The sequence below is a fragment of the Scyliorhinus torazame genome, chromosome 5 (genome assembly GCF_047496885.1).
Source record: "Scyliorhinus torazame isolate Kashiwa2021f chromosome 5, sScyTor2.1, whole genome shotgun sequence".
Classification (NCBI taxonomy): Eukaryota; Metazoa; Chordata; class Chondrichthyes; order Carcharhiniformes; family Scyliorhinidae; genus Scyliorhinus; species Scyliorhinus torazame.
Genome location: NC_092711.1, coordinates 318,389,024 through 318,413,881, shown reverse-complemented (window position 1 = coordinate 318,413,881; position 24,858 = coordinate 318,389,024).

Sequence of the window (24,858 nt, the reverse complement as noted above, 5' to 3'; positions counted from 1 at the left end):
GGTCAGTGAGAGAGGGACTGAGAGAGGAGCTGTCAGTTAGGGACTGAGAGTGGAGAGGTCAGTGAGAGGGACAGAGAGTGGAGCGGTCAGTGAGGGACTGAGAGTGGAGCGGTAAGTGAGGGAGGGACTGAGAGTGGAGTGGTCAGTGAGGGACTGAGAGTGAAGAGGTCAGTGGGAGAGGGACTGAGAGTGAAGTGGTCAGTGAGAGACTGAAAGTGGAGCGGTCAGTGAGAGAGGGACTGAGAGTGAAGTGGTCAGTGAGAGACTGAAAGTGGAGCGGTCAGTGAGAGAGGGACTGAGAATGGAGCGGTCAGTGAGAGAGGGACTGAGAGTCAAGCGGTCAGTGAGAGAGGGACTGAGAGTGGAGCGGTCAGTGAGGGAGGGACTGAGAGTGGAGCGGTCAGTGAGAGACTGAAAGTGGAGCGGTCAGTGAGAGAGGGACTGAGAGTGAAGTGGTCAGTGAGGGACTGAAAGTGGAGCGGTCAGTGAGAGAGGGACTGAGAGTGAAGTGGTCAGTGAGAGACTGAAAGTGGAGCGGTCAGTGAGAGAGGGACTGAGAGTGGAGCGGTCAGTGAGAGAGGGACTGAGAGTCAAGCGGTCAGTGAGAGAGGGACTGAGAGTGGAGCGGTCAGTGAGGGAGGGACTGAGAGTGGAGCAGTCAGTGAGAGAGGGACTGAGAGTGGGGCAGTCAGTGGGGGACTGAGACTGGAGCGGTCAGTGAGGGAGGGACTGAGAGTGGAGCGGTCAGTGAGAGAGGGACTGAGAGTGGAGTGGTCAGTGAGGGAGGGACTGAGAGTGGAGCGGTCAGTGAGAGAGGGACTGAGAGTGGAGCGGTCAGTGAGAGGGACAGAGAGTGGAGCGGTCAGTGAGAGACTGAGAATGGAGTGGTCAGTGAGGGAGTGAGAGTGGAGCGGTCAGTGAGAGGCACAGAGAGTGGAGCGGTCAGTGAGAGAGGGACTGAGAGTGGAGCGGTCAGTGAGAGAGGGACAGAGAGTGGAGCGGTCAGTGAGAGAGGGACTGAGAGTGGAGCGGTTAGTGAGGGAGGGACTGAGAGTGGAGCGGTCAGTGAGAGAGGGACTGAGAGTGGAGCGGTCAGTGAGGGAGGTACTGAGAGTGGAGCGGTCAGTCAGAGACTGAGAATGGAGCGGTCAGTGAGGGAGTGAGAGTGGAGCGGTCAGTGAGAGGGACAGAGAGTGGAGCGGTCAGTGAGAGGGACAGAGAGTGGAGCGGTCAGTGAAAGACTGAGAGTGGAGCGGTCAGTGAGCGAGGGACTGCGAGTGGAGCGGTCAGTGAGGGAGGGACTGAGACTGGAGCGGTCAGTGAGGGACTGAGAGTGAAGCGGTCAGTGAGAGAGTGACTGAGAGTGGAGCGGTCAGTGAGAGAGGGACTGAGAGTGGAGCGGTCAGTGAGGGAGGGACTGAGAGTGGAGCGGTCAGTGAGAGACTGAGAGTGGAGCGGTCATTGAGAGAGGGACTGAGAGTGGAGCGGTCAGTGAGAGAGGGACTGAGAGTGGAGCTGTCAGTTAGGGACTGAGAGTGGAGAGGTCAGTGAGAGGGACAGAGAGTGGAGCGGTCAGTGAGGGACTGAGAGTGGAGCGGTCAGTGAGGGAGGGACTGAGAGTGGAGTGGTCAGTGAGGGACTGAGAGTGAAGAGGTCAGTGGGAGAGGGACTGAGAGTGAAGTGGTCAGTGAGAGACTGAAAGTGGAGCGGTCAGTGAGAGAGGGACTGAGAGTGAAGTGGTCAGTGAGAGACTGAAAGTGGAGCGGTCAGTGAGAGAGGGACTGAGAGTGGAGCGGTCAGTGAGAGAGGGACTGAGAGTCAAGCGGTCAGTGAGAGAGGGACTGAGAGTGGAGCGGTCAGTGAGGGAGGGACTGAGAGTGGAGCGGTCAGTGAGAGACTGAAAGTGGAGCGGTCAGTGAGAGAGGGACTGGGAGTGAAGTGGTCAGTGAGAGACTGAAAGTGGAGCGGTCAGTGAGAGAGGGACTGAGAGTGAAGTGGTCATTGAGAGACTGAAAGTGGAGCGGTCAGTGAGAGTGGGACTGAGAGTGGAGCGGTCAGTGAGAGAGGGACTGAGAGTCAAGCGGTCAGTGAGAGAGGGACTGAGAGTGGAGCGGTCAGTGAGGGAGGGACTGAGAGTGGAGCAGTCAGTGAGAGAGGGACTGAGAGTGGGGCAGTCAGTGGGGGACTGAGACTGGAGCGGTCAGTGAGGGAGGGACTGAGAGTGGAGCGGTCAGTGAGAGACTGAGAGTGGAGCGGTCAGTGAGAGAGGGACTGAGAGTGGAGTGGTCAGTGAGGGAGGGACTGAGAGTGGAGTGGTCAGTGAGGGACGGAGAGTGGAGCGGTCAGTGAGGGAGGGACTGAAAGTGGAGTGGTCAGTGCGGGACTGAGAGTGGAGCGCTCAGTGAGAGACTGAGAATGGAGCTGTCAGTGAGGGAGTGAGAGTGGAGCGGTCAGTGAGAGAGGGACTGAGAGTGGGGTGGTCAGTGGGGGACTGAGTGGAGCGGTCAGTGAGGGACTGAGAGTGAAGCGGTCAGTGAGAGAGGGACTGAGAGTGGAGCGGTCAGTGAGAGAGGGGCTGAGAGTGAAGTGGTCAGTGAGAGACTGAGAGTGGAGCGGTCAGTGAGAGAGTGACTGAGAGTGGAGCGGTCAGTGAGAGAGGGACTGAGAGTGGAGCAGTCAACGAGAGAGGGACTGAGAGTGGAGCGGTCAGTGAGAGAGGGACTGAGAGTGGAGCGGTCAGTGAGAGAGGGACTGGGAGTGGGGCAGTCAGTGGGGGACTGAGACTGGAGCGGTCAGTGAGGGGCTGAGAGTGGAGCGGTCAGTGAGAGAGGGACTGAGAGTGGAGCGGTCAGTGAGAGACTGAGAGTGGAGCGGTCAGTGAGCGAGGGACTGAGAGTGGAGCGGTCAGTGAGGGAGGGACTGAGAGTGGAGTGGTCAGTGAGGGACGGAGAGTGGAGCGGTCAGTGAGGGAGGGACTGAAAGTGGAGCGGTCAGTGAGGGACTGAGAGTGGAGCGTGTCATGATATTCAAACACACACATCATGATAGACACACCAACAGACAAATCAGAACACACAACACCACAACCAATGACAGAAAGATATAAAAGCACAGACACGACCCCCGGTGGTCAGTATTAGCTGCAGAGGAGGACCAGGACAGATCTGTTACCAAACACACTCAGGGAGACAGCACGTGCAGAGTATCCAGAACGAACTGTATTATCAGAGTTAAAATAATATAGAGTTGTACCACATACAACTGTGTTGGCTCATCTGTGCACCAGAGCACCCAACACCACATGGTACAGGAGTGGATCGATACCTGCCGGCATACCTCAGTGTACACAGACAACCAGCAGTGCCCAGGCAAAATGATAGAGCTCCCGGTTCCGCAGCCGCTCCAGTGCTACGGCGATCTCCGCGAAAACTGGCGGCGATTCCGGCAATGGTTCGAATTGTTCCTGGTGGCAGCTGAACTCCAAGACCTGGATGATAGTGAAAAAATTGAATTTCTCCTCACCATCGCCGGTGCAAGGGCAAGAGAAATATTCACAAGGTTCAGGTTCTTCAGGAGGCAGCAAAGGTACGATTACCAGGCAGTCCTGGACAAATTCTCCAAGTACTGTGAAGAAAACGCAATCCAATCGGCAAGTAAAGGTAAGAAAAGCTGCAGTACTCACCTCGTGGCTGGGATCCCGGAGCCCGAATTCCCAGAGGCCGAAATACCGGGCCTGAGAGAGGGCTGGGTCGAGGTCGGCGGCCATCTTGCTAAAGGTATCACGCTAGCACAGTTGCGCGAGCAGTGCGCAGAACCGGAAGTTTCGTTTGCGCATGCGCGAGATGCTGCGCATGCGCAGTCAAGAAAACGGCCATCGGTAAAGGAACAGCGATCTGAGCATGCACAGTCGCTTCCTACGTGCTACATACCGAGCGTCAGGATGTCAGAGGCCCCAGACTGCACCAATTTAAAGGGGAAATGTCCCAAATCCAATTTAAAAGGGAAACGTCCCAAATCAAAAAAAAAAAAATCTGTTAAAGCTGTAAAACAACCTTCCCTCACCTGGAATGACAGCACATTGCCGCAAATTGACCCAGGAGATGAATTTGACCTCCGAAGAACCCTCCGACAAGCAGTTACCTACGCACAAGCCGATGATTCCGACCTCGAATACTTCGATGACGATCTTTACAGTGTTTCCGGACCTCGCGAGCCCAATGATAGCTCCGTGGTCCTATACGACTATGACTCGGACGAACCTTTCGTGTTGCACATTGGCGGCCCCCACATTGAATCCGACGCAGATGCGGATTCATTTTTCGGATTTGAGGATCTTCAATCCAGCAGATATGACGTTCCAACTTATCAGTACCAGATGATGCTGCAGCCTGACATTAACAGACAGGGAGCGGTGCAAGCACACGGAGAGCGCCCTGCTGCCACACAGAGCGTGGTCCACGTCCCGCTCAACGTTCCCGACTCTATGAAAGAAGACATGCAAGACTCCAGAGCGCAGTCTTCGCATGAACCAGAAGTGACTCCAGTGTCACAAGCTTCCACAGCAAGCTTGTGGACAGACTCCACAATTGCAGAAATGCAAGACTCCAGAGCGCAGTCCTTGCACGGACAAGAAGTGACTCCAGTGTCACAAGCCTCCACAGAGAGCTCGTGGACAGCCTCCACGATAGAAGCAACGCAAGACTCCAGAGCGCAGTCCTTGCACGAACAAGAAGTGACTCCAGTGTCACAAGCCTCTACAGAGAGCTCGTGGACAGCCTCCACGATAGAAGCAATGCAAGACTCCAGAGCGCAGTCCTTGCACGAACAAGAAGTGACTCCAGTGTCACAAGCCTCCACAGAGAGCTCGTGGACAGCCTCCACGATAGAAGCAACGCAAGACTCCAATGTGCAGTCCTTGCAGGAACAAGACCATGAGGGTCTAGCAACCTCTCCTGACCAACCAGCGGCAGACGATGCAAGTCTACCATGCTCCACTACACAGCAGCATGACCATGACGGTCTCTCATGCTACAATGAAGGGCACAGCGCTGAAGACTGTTCAAGCCCAACTGAAGACAAGCCAAAGGAATCGCCTCGTCCAAGCCCGAAGAAAAAAGGTTTATGCGCTGACCTTCAGGATCATTATAGCCGAACAGAGATTAATAATGCTGCACGGCCACAGAAGGATGCTGAGGATTTGCTAACGAAATTAATTGAATGTTTAACTTGCAAGGAGCAGACTGAGAATTGTCAGTGTTTTAGTACGGATCGAAAAAATGGACAAGACATTGATCCTCAGGTAATGGAAATAACACAACCCGAATCATATCTTCAGCAGGGACAAATGTCTCCCTTCAACACAACGCCGCAAAATCCCAACTTCGGAGACCAGCAGTTAGTCAGTAATGACTCTTCAAACCTTGAGGGGAACATTAATTGCATTGAACCTATACACACTCCACTGATAAATGAGCAGAACATTGGAGCAAGAATCCTGAGGACACCGACATCGAGTAGCCAGATAACGAATTTAAAACCCACAGCAGTTTCAAGTGAACCAAGTGTGCTTTCCACTAATGGTGAAGATGCAGATAAGGTCGACCCGATTATCCATTGTACCACACTAACCCCAGTGATTAAGCAGTTATGTATGGGAGTATAATGTGGGCAATTGAGAACAGTAAAAGAGAGACTGTGACCATGCCAGTCCCAGCAAAATCAATCCCAGAGACCATGAAGGCATGTACATTAGACAAAGATACATATGAGGTACCTGAGAAGAAAAGTGAAACGGAATGTTCTTTGGAAAATAGTACAATGTCGATAGAAACATTGGATCCTATATTCGAGACCATACATATGGGAGAATTTGGGGGTAATAAACAAGGTTCTGCAATGTCTGGGGGAAGATTTAAAATTCCAAAGAAGAAAAGCCCAAATGAAGGACAACGGCAAGACAATGACAGTCCACCGACATGGTGTGCACCACCAGATGAAAACTCTGACAATTTACCCAACCCTAGTGAACAGCAAGCTGCTAATCAGGATCTATCCACGGGATGTGAGACGAGTGACGACAGCATCCCACTTCCCATGCAAAAGGTGCAAGGTGACAGACCTCGCCTAGTGCGTACCGAGGCACTCGACGATCACGGTGGGACGACTGACGACTGCGGTGGCGGCGCACCGCTTCCACCCTCGATGGCTCGACCCTCTCCACTGGTTGGTGCATTCCTGCATGTTCCGACTCCAGAAGTGCAGCTTCAGGGAATCTCGGCTGCCTCCAGTGAACCTGTTGGGACTCCGGACAGGGGGCATCGACGGAAGGCAGACCGGACTCCAGATGGGCAGCAGCCAAGCGCCGACTCTGATTTGCGCACGCCAGACCTTGCTCCGGACGGGCGGTGTCGCGGCCTCGGTGATGGCACGCTCAGGGTGACGGCGGATGCCACGGCGACAGGGAATGGATCGCGTGGCAGTCCCACTGGGTCGGCAGTGGCAACCAGCACCGGCGGTCCAAGATGGACACACCAATTCGCGCCATCGCCAGACGTTGATGCGAGCAACAATTCTCTCTCCAAGGCGACATGCTTCGACGTTTCTCTGCGGAGTCGCCCTTCCGGCACAGCAGGTGGCCGGAACCAGCGTGCACGGTCTCGGCCAACTTCCACATCTGGCACAGTCATCGCCTTGCATGATATTAGTGATGGTGCTACTTCGATGGCAACGACCCATCGGCTACAAGATGCCGTCCACCACAAACATAAAAAGAAAAAAGACTCCACCTTGTTCCTGGCATGCAGGGCGGATGGATTGGTGCGTAGGCGCAATCAGCGAGCTTTGCGCCGCCTTCCACGCTCGCAACCGAACCGTACGCACACGCCGGATCCTCCACTGGTTTCCAAGGATGACTTCGTGGAGATGCCACGGATCATGCCCCTTCCATCGCCACCAGAACCAAACCACAGCCAAGGCACCACTAACAAAGATGTTGAATGTTATATTTGCACGAATGAAAAAACCAAGCACTGCACGAAGTACAACAAATGGTAAAGTAGAGACTTCGGCAACAGCATCACCTCCAACAGTCCAAGGTGAACCAGTGTGACCTCAAATCTCCACAGTTGAACCGGCTTGAGGACCAGCCCATTCTTGAGGCGGTCACCCATGAGACTGGACTTATAACGCTGTTCATACGTTCAAAAAGTCAAACACTTCTGTATTATAACCTGTTGTTGTTTATTGTTCCAGATATCGTCTGACCGGACCAATGTTCAAGTTTTTTTTTCTCTCGCATCCAAGTTTTGTTATGGTACAACCTTGTTAGTGTGACGCACCCGACATCGCCCCATGTAAATAGTTACGTCATAAACACACGCTGTACACAACACACACACACACTCTTAGATGCACTCACGACACAATTATATTTATAACCACGTAGGCACATATCTTCGTAAAAAGGGGGGATGTCATGATCTTCAAACACACACATCATGATAGACACACCAACAGACAAATCAGAACACACAACACCACAGCCAATGACAGAAAGATATAAAAGCACAGACACGACCCCCGGTGGTCAGTATTAGCTGCAGAGGAGGACCAGGACAGATCTGTTACCAAACACACTCAGGGAGACAGCACGTGCAGAGTATCCAGAACAAACTGTATTATAAGAGTTAAAATAAAATAGAGTTGTACCACATACAACTGTGTTGGCTCATCTGTGCAGCTGAGCACCCAACACCACAGAGCGGTCAGTGAGAGAGGGCCAGAGAGTGGAGCGGTCAGTGAGAGATTGAGAATGGAGCTGTCAGTGAGGGAGTGAGAGTGGAGCGGTCAGTGAGAGAGGGACTGAGAGTGGGCTGGTCAGTGGGGGACTGAGAGTGGAGCGGTCAGTGAGAGAGGGACTGAGAGTGGAGTGGTCAGTGAGAGAGGGACTGAGAGTGGAGCGGTCAGTGATAGAGGGACTGAGAGTGGAGCAGTCAGTGAGAGAGGGACTGAGAGTGGAGCGGTCAGTGAGAGAGGGACTGAGAGTGGAGTGGTCAGTGAGGGACTGAGAGTGGACCGGTCAGTGAGAGAGGGACTGAGAGTGGAGCGGTCAGTGAGAGAGGGACTGAGAGAGGAGTGGTCAGTGAGAGAGTGACTGAGAGTGGAGCGGTCAGTGAGAGAGTGACTGAGAGTGGAGCGGTCAGTGAGGGAGGGACTGAGAGTGGAGCGGTCAGTGAGAGAGGGACTGAGAGTGGAGCGGTCAGTGAGAGAGGGACTGACAGTGGAGCGGTCAGTGAGAGAGTGACTGAGAGTGGAGCGGTCAGTGAGGGAGGGACTGAGAGTGGAGCGGTCAGTGAGAGAGGGACTGAGAGTGCAGCGGTCAGTGAGAGAGGGACTGAGAGTGGAGCAGTCAGTGAGAGTGGGGCTGAGAGTGGAGTGGTCAGTGAGAGAGGGACTGAGAGTGGAGCGGTCAGTGAGAGACTGAAAATGGAGTCGTCAGTGAGGGAGTGAGAGTGGAGCGGTCAGTGAGAGAGGGACTGAGAGTGGGGCGGTCAGTGGGGGACTGAGAGTGGAGCGGTCAGTGAGGGACTGAGAGTGAAGTGGTCAGTTTGAGAGGGACTGAGAGTGGAGCGGTCAGTGAGAGAGGAACTGAGAGTGGAGCGGTCAGTGGGAGAGGGACTGACAGTGGAGTGGTCAGTGAGAGAGGGACTGACAGTGGAGCGGTCAGTGAGAGAGGGACTGAGAGTGGGGCGGTCAGTGGGGGACTGAGAGTGGAGCGGTCAGTGAGGGAGGGACTGGGAGTGGAGCAGTCAGTGAGAGACTGAGAGTGGAGCGGTCAGTGAGGGAGGAACTGAGAGTGGAGCGGTCAGTGAGAGAGGGACTGAGAGTGGAGCGGTCAGTGAGGGAGGGACTGAGAGTGGAGCGGTCAGTGAGAGAGGGACTGAGAGTGGAGCGGTCAGTGAGAGAGGGACTGAGAGTGGAGCGGTCAGTGAGGGAGGGACTGAGAGTGGAGCGGTCAGTGAGAGAGGGACTGAGAGTGGAGTGGTCAGTGAGAGAGGGACTGACAGTGGAGCGGTCAGTGAGAGAGGGACTGAGAGTGCAGCGGTCAGTGAGAGAGGGACTGAGAGTGGAGCAGTCAGTGAGAGTGGGGCTGAGAGTGGAGCGGTCAGTGAGGGACTGAGAGTGGAGCGGTCAGTGAGAGAGGGACTGAGAGTGGAGCGGTCAGTGAGAGAGGGACTGAGAGTGGAGTGGTCAGTGAGAGAGGGACTGAGAGTGGAGCGGTCAGTGAGAGACTGAAAATGGAGTCGTCAGTGAGGGAGTGAGAGTGGAGCGGTCAGTGAGAGAGGGACTGAGAGTGGGGCGGTCAGTGGGGGACTGAGAGTGGAGCGGTCAGTTTGAGAGGGACTGAGAGTGGAGCGGTCAGTGAGAGAGGAACTGAGAGTGGAGCGGTCAGTGGGAGAGGGACTGAGAGTGGAGTGGTCAGTGAGAGAGGGACTGACAGTGGAGCGGTCAGTGAGAGAGGGACTGAGAGTGGAGCGGTCAGTTAGGTAGGGACTGACAGTGGAGCGGTCAGTGTGAGAGGGACTGAGAGTGGGCCAGTCAGTGGGGGACTGAGAGTGGAGCGGTCAGTGAGGGGCTGAGAGTGGAGCGGACAGTGAGGGGCTGAGAGTGGAGCAGTCAGTGAGAGAGGGACAGAGAGTGGGGCGGTCAGTGGGGGACTGAGAGTGGAGCGGTCAGTGAGGGAGGAACTGAGAGTGGAGCGGTCAGTGAGGGAGGGACTGAGAGTGGAGCGGTCAGTGAGGGACTGAGAGTGGAGCAGTCAGTGAGAGAGGGACAGAGAGTTGGGCGGTCAGTGGGGGACTGAGAGTGGAGCGGTCAGTGGGGGACTGAGAGTGGAGCGGTCAGTGGGGGACTGAGAGTGGAGCGGTCAGTGAGGGAGGAACTGAGAGTGGAGCGGTCAGTGAGGGAGGGACTGGGAGTGGAGCGGTCAGTGAGAGACTGAGAGTGGAGCGGTCAGTGAGGGAGGAACTGAGAGTGGAGCGGTCAGTGAGAGAGGGACTGAGAGTGGAGCGGTCAGTCTGAGACTGAGAATGGAGCGGTCAGTGAGGGAGTGAGAGTGGAGCGGTCAGTGAGAGGGACAGAGAGTGGAGCGGTCAGTGAAAGACTGAGAGTGGAGCGGTCAGTGAGAGGGACAGAGAGTGGAGCGGTCAGTGAGCGAGGGACTGCGAGTGGAGCGGTCAGTGAGGGAGGGACTGAGACTGGAGCGGTCAGTGAGGGACTGAGAGTGAAGCGGTCAGTGAGAGAGGGACTGAGAGTGGAGCGGTCAGTGAGAGAGGGACCGAGAGTGGAGCAGTCAGTGAGGGACTGAGAGTGGAGTGGTCAGTGAGAGGGACAGAGAGTGGAGCGGTCAGTGAGAGACTGAGATTGGAGCGGTCAGTGAGCGAGGGACTGAGAGAAGAGCGGTCAGTGAGGGAGGGACTGAGAGTGAAGCGGTCAGTGAGAGAGGGACTGAGAGTGGTGTGGTCAGTGAGACAGGGACTGAGAGTGGAGCGGTCAGTGAGAGAGTGACTGAGAGTGGAGCGGTCAGTGAGGGAGGGACTGAGAGTGGAGCGGTCAGTGAGAGAGGGACTGAGAGTGCAGCGGTCAGTGAGAGAGGGACTGAGAGTGGAGCAGTCAGTGAGAGTGGGGCTGAGAGTGGAGTGGTCAGTGAGAGAGGGACTGAGAGTGGAGCGGTCAGTGAGGGACTGAAAATGGAGTCGTCAGTGAGGGAGTGAGAGTGGAGCGGTCAGTGAGAGAGGGACTGAGAGTGGGGCGGTCAGTGGGGGACTGAGAGTGGAGCGGTCAGTGAGGGACTGAGAGTGAAGCGGTCAGTTTGAGAGGGACTGAGAGTGGAGCGGTCAGTGAGAGAGGGACTGAGAGTGGAGCGGTCAGTGGGAGAGGGACTGACAGTGGAGTGGTCAGTGAGAGAGGGACTGACAGTGGAGCGGTCAGTGAGAGAGGGCTGAGAGTGGGGCGGTCAGTGGGGGACTGAGAGTGGAGCGGTCAGTGATGGAGGGACTGGGAGTGGAGCGGTCAGTGGGAGAGGGACTGACAGTGGAGTGGTCAGTGAGAGAGGGACTGACAGTGGAGCGGTCAGTGAGAGAGGGACTGAGAGTGGGGCGGTCAGTGGGGGACTGAGAGTGGAGCGGTCAGTGAGGGAGGAACTGAGAGTGGAGCGGTCAGTGAGAGAGTGACTGAGAGTGGAGCGGTCAGTGAGGGAGGGACTGAGAGTGGAGCGGTCAGTGAGAGAGGGACTGAGAGTGGAGCGGTCAGTGAGAGAGGGACTGACAGTGGAGCGGTCAGTGAGAGAGGGACTGAGAGTGCAGCGGTCAGTGAGAGAGGGACTGAGAGTGGAGCAGTCAGTGAGAGTGGGGCTGAGAGTGGAGCGGTCAGTGAGGGACTGAGAGTGGAGCGGTCAGTGAGAGAGGGACTGAGAGTGGAGCGGTCAGTGAGAGAGGGACTGAGAGTGGAGTGGTCAGTGAGAGAGGGACTGAGAGTGGAGCGGTCAGTGAGAGACTGAAAATGGAGTCGTCAGTGAGGGAGTGAGAGTGGAGCGGTCAGTGAGAGAGGGACTGAGAGTGGGGCGGTCAGTGGGGGACTGAGAGTGGCGCGGTCAGTTTGAGAGGGACTGAGAGTGGAGCGGTCAGTGAGAGAGGGACTGAGAGTGGAGCGGTCAGTGGGAGAGGGACTGAGAGTGGAGTGGTCAGTGAGAGAGGGACTGACAGTGGAGCGGTCAGTGAGAGAGGGACTGAGAGTGGAGCGGTCAGTTAGGTAGGGACTGACAGTGGAGCGGTCAGTGTGAGAGGGACTGAGAGTGGACCAGTCAGTGGGGGACTGAGAGTGGAGCGGTCAGTGAGGGGCTGAGAATGGAGCGGACAGTGAGGGGCTGAGAGTGGAGCGGTCAGTGAGGGAGGGACTGAGAGTGGAGCGGTCAGTGAGGGACTGAGAGTGGAGCAGTCAGTGAGAGAGGGACAGAGAGTGGAGCGTTCAGTGAGGGAGTGAGAGTGGAGCGGTCAGTGAGAGAGTGACTGAGAGTGGGGCGGTCAGTGGGGGACTGAGAGTGGAGCGGTCAGTGAGGGAGGAACTGAGAGTGGAGCGGTCAGTGAGGGAGGGACTGGGAGTGGAGCGGTCAGTGAGAGACTGAGAGTGGAGCGGTCAGTGAGGGAGGAACTGAGAGTGGAGCGGTCAGTGAGAGAGGGACTGAGAGTGGAGCGGTCAGTCTGAGACTGAGAATGGAGCGGTCAGTGAGGGAGTGAGAGTGGAGCGGTCAGTGAGAGGGACAGAGAGTGGAGCGGTCAGTGAAAGACTGAGAGTGGAGCGGTCAGTGAGAGGGACAGAGAGTGGAGCGGTCAGTGAGCGAGGGACTGCGAGTGGAGCGGTCAGTGAGGGAGGGACTGAGACTGGAGCGGTCAGTGAGGGACTGAGAGTGAAGCGGTCAGTGAGAGAGGGACTGAGAGTGGAGCGGTCAGTGAGAGACTGAGATTGGAGCGGTCAGTGAGCGAGGGACTGAGAGAAGAGCGGTCAGTGAGGGAGGGACTGAGAGTGAAGCGGTCAGTGAGAGAGGGACTGAGAGTGGTGTGGTCAGTGAGACAGGGACTGAGAGTGGAGCGGTCAGTGAGAGAGGGACTGAGAGTGGAGCGGTCAGTGAGAGAGAGACTGAGAGTGGAGCGGTCAGTGAGGGAGGGACGGAGAGTGGAGCGGTCAGTGAGAGAGGAACTGGGAGTGGGGCAGTCAGTGGGGGACTGAGACTGCAGCGGTCAGTGAGGGGCTGAGAGTGGAGCGGTCAGTGAGAGAGGGACTGAGAGTGCAGCGGTCAGTGAGAGAGGGACTGAGAGTGGAGTGGTCAGTGAGGGAGGGACTGAGAGTGGAGCGGTCAGTGAGAGAGGGACTGAGAGTGGAGCGGTCAGTGAGAGAGGGACTGAGAGTGCAGCGGTCAGTGAGAGAGGGACTGAGAGTGGAGTGGTCAGTGAGGGAGGGACTGAGAGTGGAGCGGTCAGTGAGAGAGGGACTGAGAGTGGAGCGGTCAGTGAGAGAGGGACTGAGAGTGCAGCGGTCAGTGAGAGAGGGACTGAGAGTGGAGTGGTCAGTGAGGGAGGGACTGAGAGTGGAGCGGTCAGTGAGAGAGGGACTGAGAGTGGAGCGGTCAGTGAGAGGGGGACTGAGAGTGGAGCGGTCAGTGAGGGAGGGACTGAGAGTGGAGCGGTCAGTGAGGGACGGAGAGTGGAGCGGTCAGTGAGGGAGGGACTGAAAGTGGAGCGGTCAGTGAGGGACTGAGAGTGGAGCGGTCAGTGAGGGAGGGACTGAAAGTGGAGCGGTCAGTGAGGGACTGAGAGTGGAGCGGTCAGTGAGAGAGGGACAGAGAGTGGAGCGGTCAGTGAGAGATTGAGAATGGAGCTGTCAGTGAGGGAGTGAGAGTGGAGCGGTCAGTGAGAGAGGGACTGAGAGTGGGCTGGTCAGTGGGGGACTGAGAGTGGAGCGGTCAGTGAGGGACTGCGAGTGAAGCGGTCAGTGAGAGAGGGACTGAGAGTGGAGTGGTCAGTGAGAGAGGGACTGAGAGTGGAGCGGTCAGTGTGAGAGGGACTGAGAGTGGAGCGGTCAGTGAGAGAGGGACTGAGAGTGGAGCGGTCAGTGAGAGAGGGACTGAGAGTGGAGCGGTCAGTGAGGGAGGGACTGAGAGTGGAGCGGTCAGTGAGGGACTGAGAGTGGAGCGGTCAGTGAGAGAGGGACCAAGAGTGGAGCGGTCAGTGATGGACTGAGAGGAGGGGATTGGGAGAGGAGGGGTTGGCAGGGAGGGATTTGGGGAGGAGGGGTTTGTAGTGGAGGGGACTGGGGGATGGGATTGTGTGGAGCGGATTGGGGAGGTGGTGTTTGGGTAGGAGGGGTTTGGGGGAGGGGTTTGGGCGGATGGGGAGGAGGGGATTTCTAGGAGGGGATTGGGCGGAGGTTAATGTGGAGGAGGGGATTGGGGGGAGGGGATTGTGGAGAGGGGGTTGGGGTAAAGGGATTGGGGGGGTTTGAGGGGGAGGGGATTGGGGGAGGGGATTTGTGAGGAGGGCGTTGGGGAGGAGAGGATTGGGGGGAGGGAATTAGAGAGGAGGGGATTGGGGAGGGGATTAGGGAGGAGGGAATTGGGGAGGAGGGGAAAGGGGGAGGGGATTGGGTGAGTGGATTTGGGAGGAGGGGGTTGGGGGTGAGAGGGTTTTGGAGGAGGGGATTTGGGAGGAGGGGATTGGGGAGGGGTTTGTGGGGTGGTTGGGGTGGAGGGGATTGGGGGGAGGGGATTGGGGAGGAGGGGATACATCCGGTGCGGTTACTCTGACTTGAAGGTCTACCTGTGCATGAGACCCTAGCTGTTCAAGTAAAGAGAAGCATCCAGCAGTGGGCAGTAGAGCGGAGCTGTTGATTGGTTGTTGCGGGGATATTTGCATACGTCCTGTGCGGTCACTCCAACTTGAAGGTGGTTTGTGGAGCAGCTGTTGTCACGTGACACTTAAACCCAAAACACTTTTTCAGTGTTTCCCTCCCTACCCCCTCCTCTAACCAAAAAAAAAACCAACCGCTGTAAAGATCAGGAGGAAGGCTAAAGGGCAGGTAGAAGTAGAAAGAAGTTGAACCGCGACATCACAGCCTGCAGGTAAGGGATTGGCTGGTGACTGGTAAGTAGTTTTTCTTTTCTTTTCCCTCAGGTTTTATCGTGCAGGGCGCAGAGGTTGCTGAGTGAGTGCTTGCTGAGAAGGGGAGTGAATAACAGGTAAGCTCTTTCTTTCTTTTTCTTTTTTTATCTAGAGGTGATGGCAGGGAAGGCAGTGCAATGTTCCTCCTGCAGAATGTTTGAGGTGAGGGACGCCGTCAGTGTCCCTGCTGATTTCATCTGTGGGAAGTGCACCCATCTCCATCTCCTCAGAAACCGCATTAGGGAACTGGAGCTGGAGCTGGATGAACTTTGGATCATTCGGGAGGCAGAGGTGGTCATAGATAGAAGCTTCAGGGATGTAGTTACTCCTAAGAATAAAGATAGATGGGTGACGGTGAGAGGGGCTGGGAGGAAGCAGCCAGTGCAGGGATCCCCTGTGGTCGTTCCCCTTAGTAACACGTATACCGCATTGGATACTGTTGGGGGGGGTGACTTACCAGGGGTAAGCCATGGGGTACAGGTCTCTGGCACAGAGTCTGTCCCTGTTGCTCAGAAGGGCAGGGGGGAGAGGAGCAGAGCATTAGTCATTGGAGAATCCATAGTTAGGGGGATAGATAGGAGATTCTGTGGAAACGAGAGAGACTCACGGTTGGTGTGTTTCCTCCCAGGTGCCAGGGTCCGTGATGTCTTGGATCGTGTTTTCGGGATCCTTAAGGGGGAGGGGAGCAGCCCCAAGTCGTGGTCCACCTAGGTACCAACGACATAGGTAGGAAAAGGGATAAGGATGTAAGGCAGGATTCAGGGAGCTAGGGTGGAAACTTAGATCTAGTACAAACAGAGTTGTTATCTCTGGGTTGTTACCCGTGCCACGTGCTAGCGAGACGAGGAATAGGGAGAGAGAGGAGTTGAACACGTGTATACAGGGATAGTGCAGGAGGGGGGTAACAGATTTCTGGATAATTGGGGCTCATTCTGGGGTTGGTGGGACCTCTACAAACGGGATGGTCTGCACCTGGACCAGAGGGGTACCAATATTCTGGCGGGGAAATTTGCTAATGCTCTTCGGGAGGGTTTAAACTAGTTCAGCAGGGGCTTGGGAACCTGAATTGTATCTCCAGTCTACAGGTGGTTGAGAGTAGTGAGGTCATGAGTGAGGTTTCAAAGTTGCAGGAGTGAACCGGCAGGCAGGAAGGTGGTTTAAAGTGTGTCTTCTTCAATGCCAGGAGCATCCGGAATAAGGTGGGTGAACTTGCGGCATGGGTTGGTACCTGGGACTTCGATGTTGTGGCCATTTCGGAGCCATGGATAGAGCCGGGACAGGAATGGTTGTTACAGGTGCCAGGGTTTAGATATTTCAGTAAGCTCAGGGAAGGTGGTAAAAGAGGGGGAGGGGTGGCATTGTTAGTCAAGGACAGTATTACGGTGGCAGAAAGGACGTTTGATGAGGACTCGTCTAATGAGGTAGTATGGGCTGAGGTTAGAAACAGGAAAGGAGAGGTCACCCTGATAGGGGTTTTCTATAGGCCTCCGAAAAGTTCCAGAGATGTAGAGGAAAGGATTGCAAAGATGTTTCTGGGTAGGAGCGAAAGCAATAGGGTAGTTGTTATGGGGGACTTTAACTTTCCAAATATTGACTGGAAATGCTATAGTTCGAGTACTTTTGATGGGTCCGTTTTTGTCCAATGTGTGCAGGAAGGTTTCCTGACACAGTATGTAGATAGGCCAATGAGAGGCGAGGCCATTTTGGATTTGGTACTGGGTAATGAACCAGGACAGGTGTTAGATTTGGAGGTAGGTGAGCACTTTGGTGATAGTGACCACAATTCGATTAAGTTTACTTTAGTGATGGAAAGGGATAGGTATATACCGCAGGGCAAGAGTTATATCTGGGGGAAAGGCAATTATGATGCGATGAGGCAAGACTTAGGATGCATCGGATGGAGACGAAAACTGCAGGGGATGGGCACAATGGAAATGTGGAGCTTGTTCAAGGAACAGGTACTGCGTGTCCTTGATAAGTATATACCTGTCAGGCAGGGAGGAAGTGGTCGAGCAAGGGAACCGTGGTTTACTAAAGCAGTCGAAACACTTGTCAAGAGGAAGAAGGAGGCTTATGTAAAGATGCGGCATGAAGGTTCAGTTCGGGTGCTCGAGAGTTACAAGTTAGCTAGGAAGGACCGAAAGAGAGAGCTAAGAAGAGCCAGGAGGGGGCATGAGAAGTCTTTGGCAAGTAGGATCAAGGATAACCCGAAAGCTTTCTATAGATATGTCAGGAATAAAAGAATGATTAGGGTAAGAGTGGGGCCAGTCAAGGACAGTAGCGGGATGTTGTGCGTGGAGTCCGTGGAGATAGGAGAGGTGCTAAATGAATATTTTTTGTCAGTATTCACACAAGAAAAAGATAGTGTTGTCGAGGAGAATACTGAGATTCAGACTACTAGACTAGAAGGGCTTGAGGTTCATAAGTGTTAAGTAATGGGTTTAGAGACATTGCAATTAGTTGTCTCATTTATGTTAAGTATCCATTAATTGACACTGATATGTAAAGGGTCTTCAGGTGGCCTCTGTCAGGTGGTGTGCTGTTAAGAGTTTTGTGCAGAGGCTGTGGAAGTGAAATAAATGGTGTTTGGTGAAAAGGAACAGGACCTTTGACTCTTCGTTTCATAGCAACTAAAACGTATAACAATAAGGAGGAGGTGTTAGCAATTCTGGAAAGTGTGAAAATAGATAAGTCCCCTGGGCCGGATGGGATTTATCCTAGGATTCTCTGGGAAGCTCGGGAGGAGATTGCTTAGCCTTTGGCTTTGATCTTTAAGGCATCTTTGTCTACAGGAATAGTGCCAGAAGACTGGAGGATAGCATATGTTGTCCCCTTGTTCAAGAAGGGAAGTAGAGACAATCCCAGTAACTATAGACCAGTGAGTCACAAACCTCATTGAGTTCTTTGAGAAGGTGACCAAACAGGCGGATGAGGGTAAAGCAGTTGATGTGTATATGGATTTCAGTAAAGCATTTGATAAGGTTCCCCACGGTAGGCTACTGCAGAAAATACGGAAGCATGGGATTCAGGGTGATTTAGCAGTTTGGATCAGAAATTGACTAGCTGGAAGAAGACAAAGGGTGGTGGTTGATGGGAAATGTTCAGACTGGAGTCCAGTTACTAGTGGTGTACCACAAGGATCTGTTTTGGGGCCACTGCTGTTTGTCATTTTTATAAATGACCTGGAGGATGGCGTAGAAGGATGGGTGAGTAAATTTGCAGATGACACTAAAGTTGGTGAAGTTGTAGACAGTGCGGAAGGATGTTACAAGTTACAGAGGGACATAGATAAGCTGCAGCGCTGGGCTGAGAGGTGGCAAATGGAGTTTTGTGCAGAAAAGTGTGAGGTGATTCATTTTGGAAGGAATAACAGGAAGACAGAGTACTGGGCAAATGATAAGATTCTTGGCAGTGTGGATGAGCAGAGAGATCTCGGTGTCCATGTACATAGATCCCTGAAAGTTGCCACCCAGGTTGAGAGGGTTGTTAAGAAGGCGTATGGTGTGTTTGCTTTTATTGGTAGAGGGATTGAGTTTCGGAGCCATGAGGTCATGTTGCAGCTGTCAAAACTCTGGTGTGGCCGCATTTGGAGTATTGCGTGCAATTCTGGTCGCCGCATTATAGGAAGCATGTGGAAGCATTGGAAAGGGTGCAGAGGAGATTTACCAGAATGTTGCCTGGTATGGAGGGAAGATCTTATGAGCAAAGGCTGAGGGACTTGAGGCTGTTTTCGTTAGAGAGAAGAAGGTTAAGAGGTGACTTAATTGAGGCATACGAGATGATCAGAGGATTGGATAGGGTGGACATGAAAGCCTTTTTCCTTGGATGGTGATGTCTAGCACGAGGGGACATAGCTTTAAATTGAGGGGAGAATGATAGAAGACAGATGTCAGAGGTAGGTTCTTTACTCAGAGAGTAGTAAGGGCGTGGAATGCCCTGCCTGCAACAGTAGTGGACTCGCCAACACTAAGTGCATTCAAATGGTCATTGGATAGACATATGGACGATAAGGAAATAGTGTAGATGGGCTTTAGAGTGGTTTCACAGGTCGGTGCAACATCGAGGGCCGAAGGGCTTGTACTGCGCTGTAATTATCAATATTTTATGTTCTAGGAGGGGATTGGTGGTGAGGGGATTGGGGGTGAGGGGACTGGGGGAAGTAATTGGGGAGGAGTGGATTGGGGGAGGGAATTGGGGAGGAGGGGATTGGTGAAGGGGTTTGGGGAGGAGGGGATTTGGGAGGAGGGGATTGGGGAGGAGCGGATTGGGAAGGAGGCGTTTGGGGAGGAGGCGGTTGGGGAGGAGGGGATTGGGGAGGAGGGGATTGGTGGAGGGGTTTGGGGTGGAGGAGTTTGGGAAGGAGGGGTTTCGGGCAGCAGGGGGTTGGGGAGAAGGGGATAATGGGAGGAGGGGATTGGGGAGGAGGGGATTGGGGAGGAGGGAATTGGGGAGGAGGGGATTGGGAGGAGGGAGTTGGGGAGGAGGGGATTGGGGAGGAGGAGGGGTTTGGGGTAGGGGATTGGGGAGAAGGGGATTGGGGAGGAGGGGATTGGGGAGGAGGGGGGAGGAGGGGATTGGAGGAGGAGATTGGGGGGAGGGGGTTGGGCAGGAGGCGATTGGGGAGGAGGGGTTTGAGAGGAGGGGGTTGGGGAGGAGGGGATTGTGGAAGAGGGGATGGGAGGAGGGGATTGGGGAGGAGGGGATTGCGGGAGGGTGGAGGAGGGGATTGGGGAGGGGATTGGGGCAGGAGGGGATTGGGGAGGAGGGGATTGCGGGAGGGGGTTGGGGTGGAGGGGATTGGGGAGGAGGGATTGCCGGAGGAGGGGGGCGGGGGGGATTGGGGGTGGGGATTGGGTGGAGGGGATGGAGGGGCAGGGGGTTGGGGAGGATGCGATTGGGGAGGAGGGAATTGGGGGGAAGGGGGTTGGGGAGGAGGGGATTGTGGAGGAGGGGATTGTGGGGGGAGGGGGTTAGGGAGGAGGAGATTGGGAAGGAGGGGATTGGTGGGAGGGGGTTGGGGAGGAGGTTATTGGGAAGGACGGGGTTCGGGGAGCAGGGGGTTGGGGAGAAGGGGATTGGGGGAGGAGGGGATTGGGGAGGAGGGAGTTGGGGAGGAGGGTATTGGGGGAGAAGGGTGTTGGGGAGGAGGGGATTGGGGGAGGAGGTGATTTTGGGGAGGGGTTTGGGGAGGAGGGGATTGGGAAGGAGGGGGTTCGGGGAGCAGGGGGTTGGGGAAAAGGGGATTGGGGGAGGAGGGGATTGGGGAGGAGGGAGTTGGGGAGGAGGGGATTGGGTAGGAGGGTATTGGGGGAGGAGGGGATTGGGGAGGAGGGAGTTGGGGATGAGGGGATTGGGTAGGAGGGGATTGGGGAGGAGGGGATTGGGGAGGAGGGGATTGGGGAGTAGGGGGAGGAGGGGATTGGGGGGAGGGGGTCGGGGAGGAGGGGATTGGGTAGGAGGGGATTTGGGAGGAGGGGATTGGGGAGGAGGGGATTGGGGAGTAGGGGGAGGAGGGGATTGGGGGGGAGGGGGTTGGGCATCAGGCTATTGGGGAGGAGGGGTTTGAGGGGAGGGTGTTGGGGAGGAGCGGATTGTGGAAGAGGGGATGGTGGGAGGGGATTAGGGAGGAGGGGATTGCGGGAGGAGGGTGGAGGAGGGGATTGGGGAGGGGATTGGGGAGGAGGGGATTGCGGGGAGGGGGTTGGGGCGGAGGGGATTGGGGAGGAGGGATTGCGGGAGGAGGGGGGTGGGGGGATTGGGGGTGGGGATTGGGTGGAGGGGATGGAGGGGCAGGGGGTTGGGGAGGATGCGATTGGGGAGGAGGGAATTGGGTGGAAGGGGGTTGGGGAGGAGGGGATTGTGGAGGAGGGGATTTTGGGGGGAGGGGGTTGGGGAGGAGGGAATTGGGAAGGAGGGGATTGGGGTGAGGGGGTTGGGGAGGAGGGGTTTGGGGAGGAGGGGATTGGGGAGGAGGGGATTGCAGGAGGGGTTGGGGAGGAGGGGATTGTGGAGGAGGGGATTGGGGGGAGGGGATTGGGGGGAGGGGATTGGAGGGAGGGGATTGGAGGAGAGGATTGGGGGGATGGGATTTGGGGAGGAGGGGATTGCAGGAGGAGGGGGGAGAAGGGGATTTGGGGAGGGGATTGGGGAGGAGGGGGGAGGAGGGGATTTGGGGAGGGGATTGGGGAGGGGATTGAGGAGGAGGGGATTGCGGGAGGTGGGTGGAGGAGGGGATTGGGGAGGTGATTGGGGGAGGAGGGGATTGGGGAGGGGATTACGGGAGGAGGGGGGAGGAGGGGATTTGGTGAGGAAATGGGGAGGGGATTGGGGAGGAGGGGATTGCGGGAGGAGGGTGGAGGAGGGGATTGGGGAGGGGATTGGGGGAGGAGGGGATTGGGGAGGAGGGAATTGCGTGAGGAGGGGGAGGAGGGGATTTGGGGAGGGGATTGGGGGAGGGGATTGGGGAGGAGGGGATTGGAGAGGTGGGGATTTCGGGAGGAGGGTGGAGGAGGGGATTGGTGAGGGGATTGGGGGAGGAGGGGATTGGGGGAGGGGATTGGGGGGAGGGGATTGGGGGAGGAGGGGATTGCGGGAGGGTGGAGGAGGGGATTGGGGAGGGGATTGGGGGAAGAGGGGATTGGGGAGGAGGGGATTGCGTGAGGAGGGGGGAGGAGGGGATTTGGGGAGGGGATTGGGGAGGAGGGGATTGCGGGAGGAGGGTGGAGGAGGGGATTGGTGAGGGGATTGGGGGAGGAGGGGATTGGGGGAGGGGATTGGGGGGAGGGGATTGGGGAGGAGGGGATTGCGGGAGGAGGGTGGAGGAGGGGATTGGGGAGGGGATTGGGGGAGGAGGGGATTGGGGAGGAGGGGATTGCGTGAGGAGGGGGAGGAGGGGATTTGGGGAGGGGATTGGGGGAGGGGATTGGGGAGGAGGGGATTGGAGAGGTGGGGATTTCGGGAGGAGGGTGGAGGAGGGGATTGGTGAGGGGATTGGGGGAGGAGGGGATTGGGGGAGGGGATTGGGTGGAGGGGATTGGGGGAGGAGGGGATTGCGGGAGGGTGGAGGAGGGGATTGGGGAGGGGATTGGGGGAAGAGGGGATTGGGGAGGAGGGGATTGCGTGAGGAGGGGGGAGGAGGGGATTTGGGGAGGGGATTGGGGAGGAGGGGATTGCGGGAGGAGGGTGGAGGAGGGGATTGGTGAGGGGATTGGGGAGGAGGGGATTGGGGGAGGGGATTGGGGGGAGGGGATTGGGGGAGGAGGGGATTGCGGGAGGGTGGAGGAGGGGATTGCAGGAGGGGGTTGGGGAGGAGGGGATTGTGGAGGAGGGGATTGGGGGGAGGGGATTGGGGGGAGGGGATTGGAGGGAGGGGATTGGAGGAGAGGATTGGGGGGATGGGATTTGGGGAGGAGGGGATTGCAGGAGGAGGGGGGAGAAGGGGATTTGGGGAGGGGATTGGGGAGGAGGGGGGAGGAGGGGATTTGGGGAGGGGATTGGGGAGGGGATTGAGGAGGAGGGGATTGCGGGAGGTGATTGGGGGAGGAGGGGATTGGGGAGGGGATTGCGGGAGGAGGGGGAGGAGGGGATTTGGTGAGGAAATGGGGAGGGGATTGGGGAGGAGGGGATTGCGGGAGGAGGGTGGAGGAGGGGATTGGGGAGGGGATTGGGGGAGGAGGGGATTGGGGAGGAGGGGATTGCGTGAGGAGGGGGGAGGAGGGGATTTGGGGAGGGGATTGGGGGAGGGGATTGGGGAGGAGGGGATTGGAGAGGTGGGGATTTCGGGAGGAGGGTGGAGGAGGGGATTGGTGAGGGGATTGGGGGAGGAGGGGATTGGGGGAGGGGATTGGGGGGAGGGGATTGGGGGAGGAGGGGATTGCGGGAGGGTGGAGGAGGGGATTGGGGAGGGGATTGGGGGAAGAGGGGATTGGGGAGGAGGGGATTGCGTGAGGAGGGGGGAGGAGGGGATTTGGGGAGGGGATTGGGGAGGAGGGGATTGCGGGAGGAGGGTGGAGGAGGGGATTGGTGAGGGGATTGGGGGAGGAGGGGATTGGGGGAGGGGATTGGGGGGAGGGGATTGGGGGAGGAGGGGATTGCGGGAGGGTGGAGGAGGGGATTGGGGAGGGGATTGGGGGAAGAGGGGATTGCGGAGGAGGGGATTGCGGGAGGAGGGGGAGGAGAGGATTTGGGGGGAGGGGATTGGGGAGGAGGGGATTGCGGGAGGAGGGTGGAGGAGGGGCTTGGGGAGGGGATTGGGGGAGGAGGGGATTGGGGAGGAGGGGATTGCGTGAGGAGTGGATTTGGGGAGGGGATTGGGGGAGGGGATTGGGGAGGGGATTGGGGGAAGAGGGGATTGCGGAGGAGGGGATTGCGGGAGGAGGGGGAGGAGAGGATTTGGGGGGAGGGGATTGGGGAGGGTGGGATTGCGGGAGGAGGGTGGAGGAGGGGATTGGGGAGGGGATTGGGGGAGGAGGGGATTGGGGAGGAGGGGATTGCGTGAGGAGTGGATTTGTGGAGGGGATTGGGGGAGGGGATTGGGGAGGAGGGGATTGGAGAGGTGGGATTGCGGCAGGAGGAGGGTGGAGGAGGGGATTGGTGAGGGGATTGGGAGAGGAGGGGATTGCGGGAGGAGGGGGGAGGAGGGGATTGTGGAGGAGGGGATTTGGGGAGGAGAGGGCCGGAACAGAAATGGAACGGGATGGAGTGAAGTTGAGCACGGAATCAGTCATTGCTCCCCCTCGTCTCAGGACTCTGGAAACTCAGCTCATCAAAGAAAATTAACTGAAACACTTTGGGGGGGATTCTCTGTTCCTGCGACTATGGGCTGGATTCTTCGATTTTGCGCTATGTCCGGGGGAAGCGTCAGGTTTCGCGACCAAAAGCCCAGTGGGGTGCTGGCAGCCCGGCTGCTTTAGCTGCCGAATCGAATGCAGAATGGCCGGGCCCGTGGACTGTGGCAGCGCAGGCGCACGGCGGTGACCTGCGGTGGCAGCACCGTACAACATGGCGCCTGGATGTTGTTTGGGCGGGTTGGGGGCGTGGCCGGTGACATTCCGTGCAGTGACAGGTCAGGGTGGGCGGTCAGTGGGGTGCGCTGCTCCCTTGCAGGTTGCGGCATTGGCGGTCCGTGGCTGGAGAATCCGGTCCGGGGGGGGCGGGGGGAGGGAGGGTGGCGTGGTGGATACCCCACCTCACGTCCCATCCCCTGGTCTCACCCCCAGCTCTGGCTGACGCCCCACTCAGCAAGCGGCAGGACGGGCAGCCACCGCTGCTCCTTTGGTAACATGTCGTGCCTCCTCTGGCACCCTCCCAGCCGCAGCACCTGTTTCCCGAAGTGAAGCACGCCGTCCGTACGTCCGTGTAGCGGAGCCGGGGCATCGCGGGGGACCCGGAGAATGCTGGGTTTGTTCCGTTAACGATATACAAACAGCCTTCACTGTACAATTTGCATGGCCAAGCAATTCTCAATTCTGGCATCGGCCGACGAAGATTCTAACCCCAAATCTTTCAAATCAGCTGCAAACACAGTTATTAAAATGATGCTAAGGCGTTCCTTTGGACACGAGGTTGTTGGTTAAGATTCTAAAGGAATGGAGCTGTTAAGTGCAGCGTAGCGGTGCCCACTTTCTCTTGTAGGGTGTCTGGAAATCAGAATAATTAAAATCAGTCCACTTAATCAAATCTGATCCATGTCCTCAATAATCTCCTGCCCGATTGTACAGCCTAACACATGGATGAGCTGTGAACCATGTCGTGCTTAAGAGAAAACGGCCACATAAACACAGAGGGTGATCTCATTCGGATTACATCAGCAAATCCGAATTAATTCGATGTCCAACACAAACGGGGAATTCAAACTATTCCCTGTCCTCGAGGTTTTGCGCAGGACCCAGGAAGTGGGCATATTTCACGAGGTGAAACTAACTAGAAGAAAATTGTTATTTTAATGTGAGATACCTTCCACAAGCTCAGGATGTCCCAGAGTGCTTCATAGTCAATGACGTGTTTTGTATTGACGTCACTGCTGGAATGCAGGAACCAATTTGCACACAGCAAGATCTCACAAACAGTGAAGTGATTAATAATCTGTTTCAAAGAACAAAGAACAAAGAAATGTACAGCACAGGAACAGGCCCTTCGGCCCTCCAAG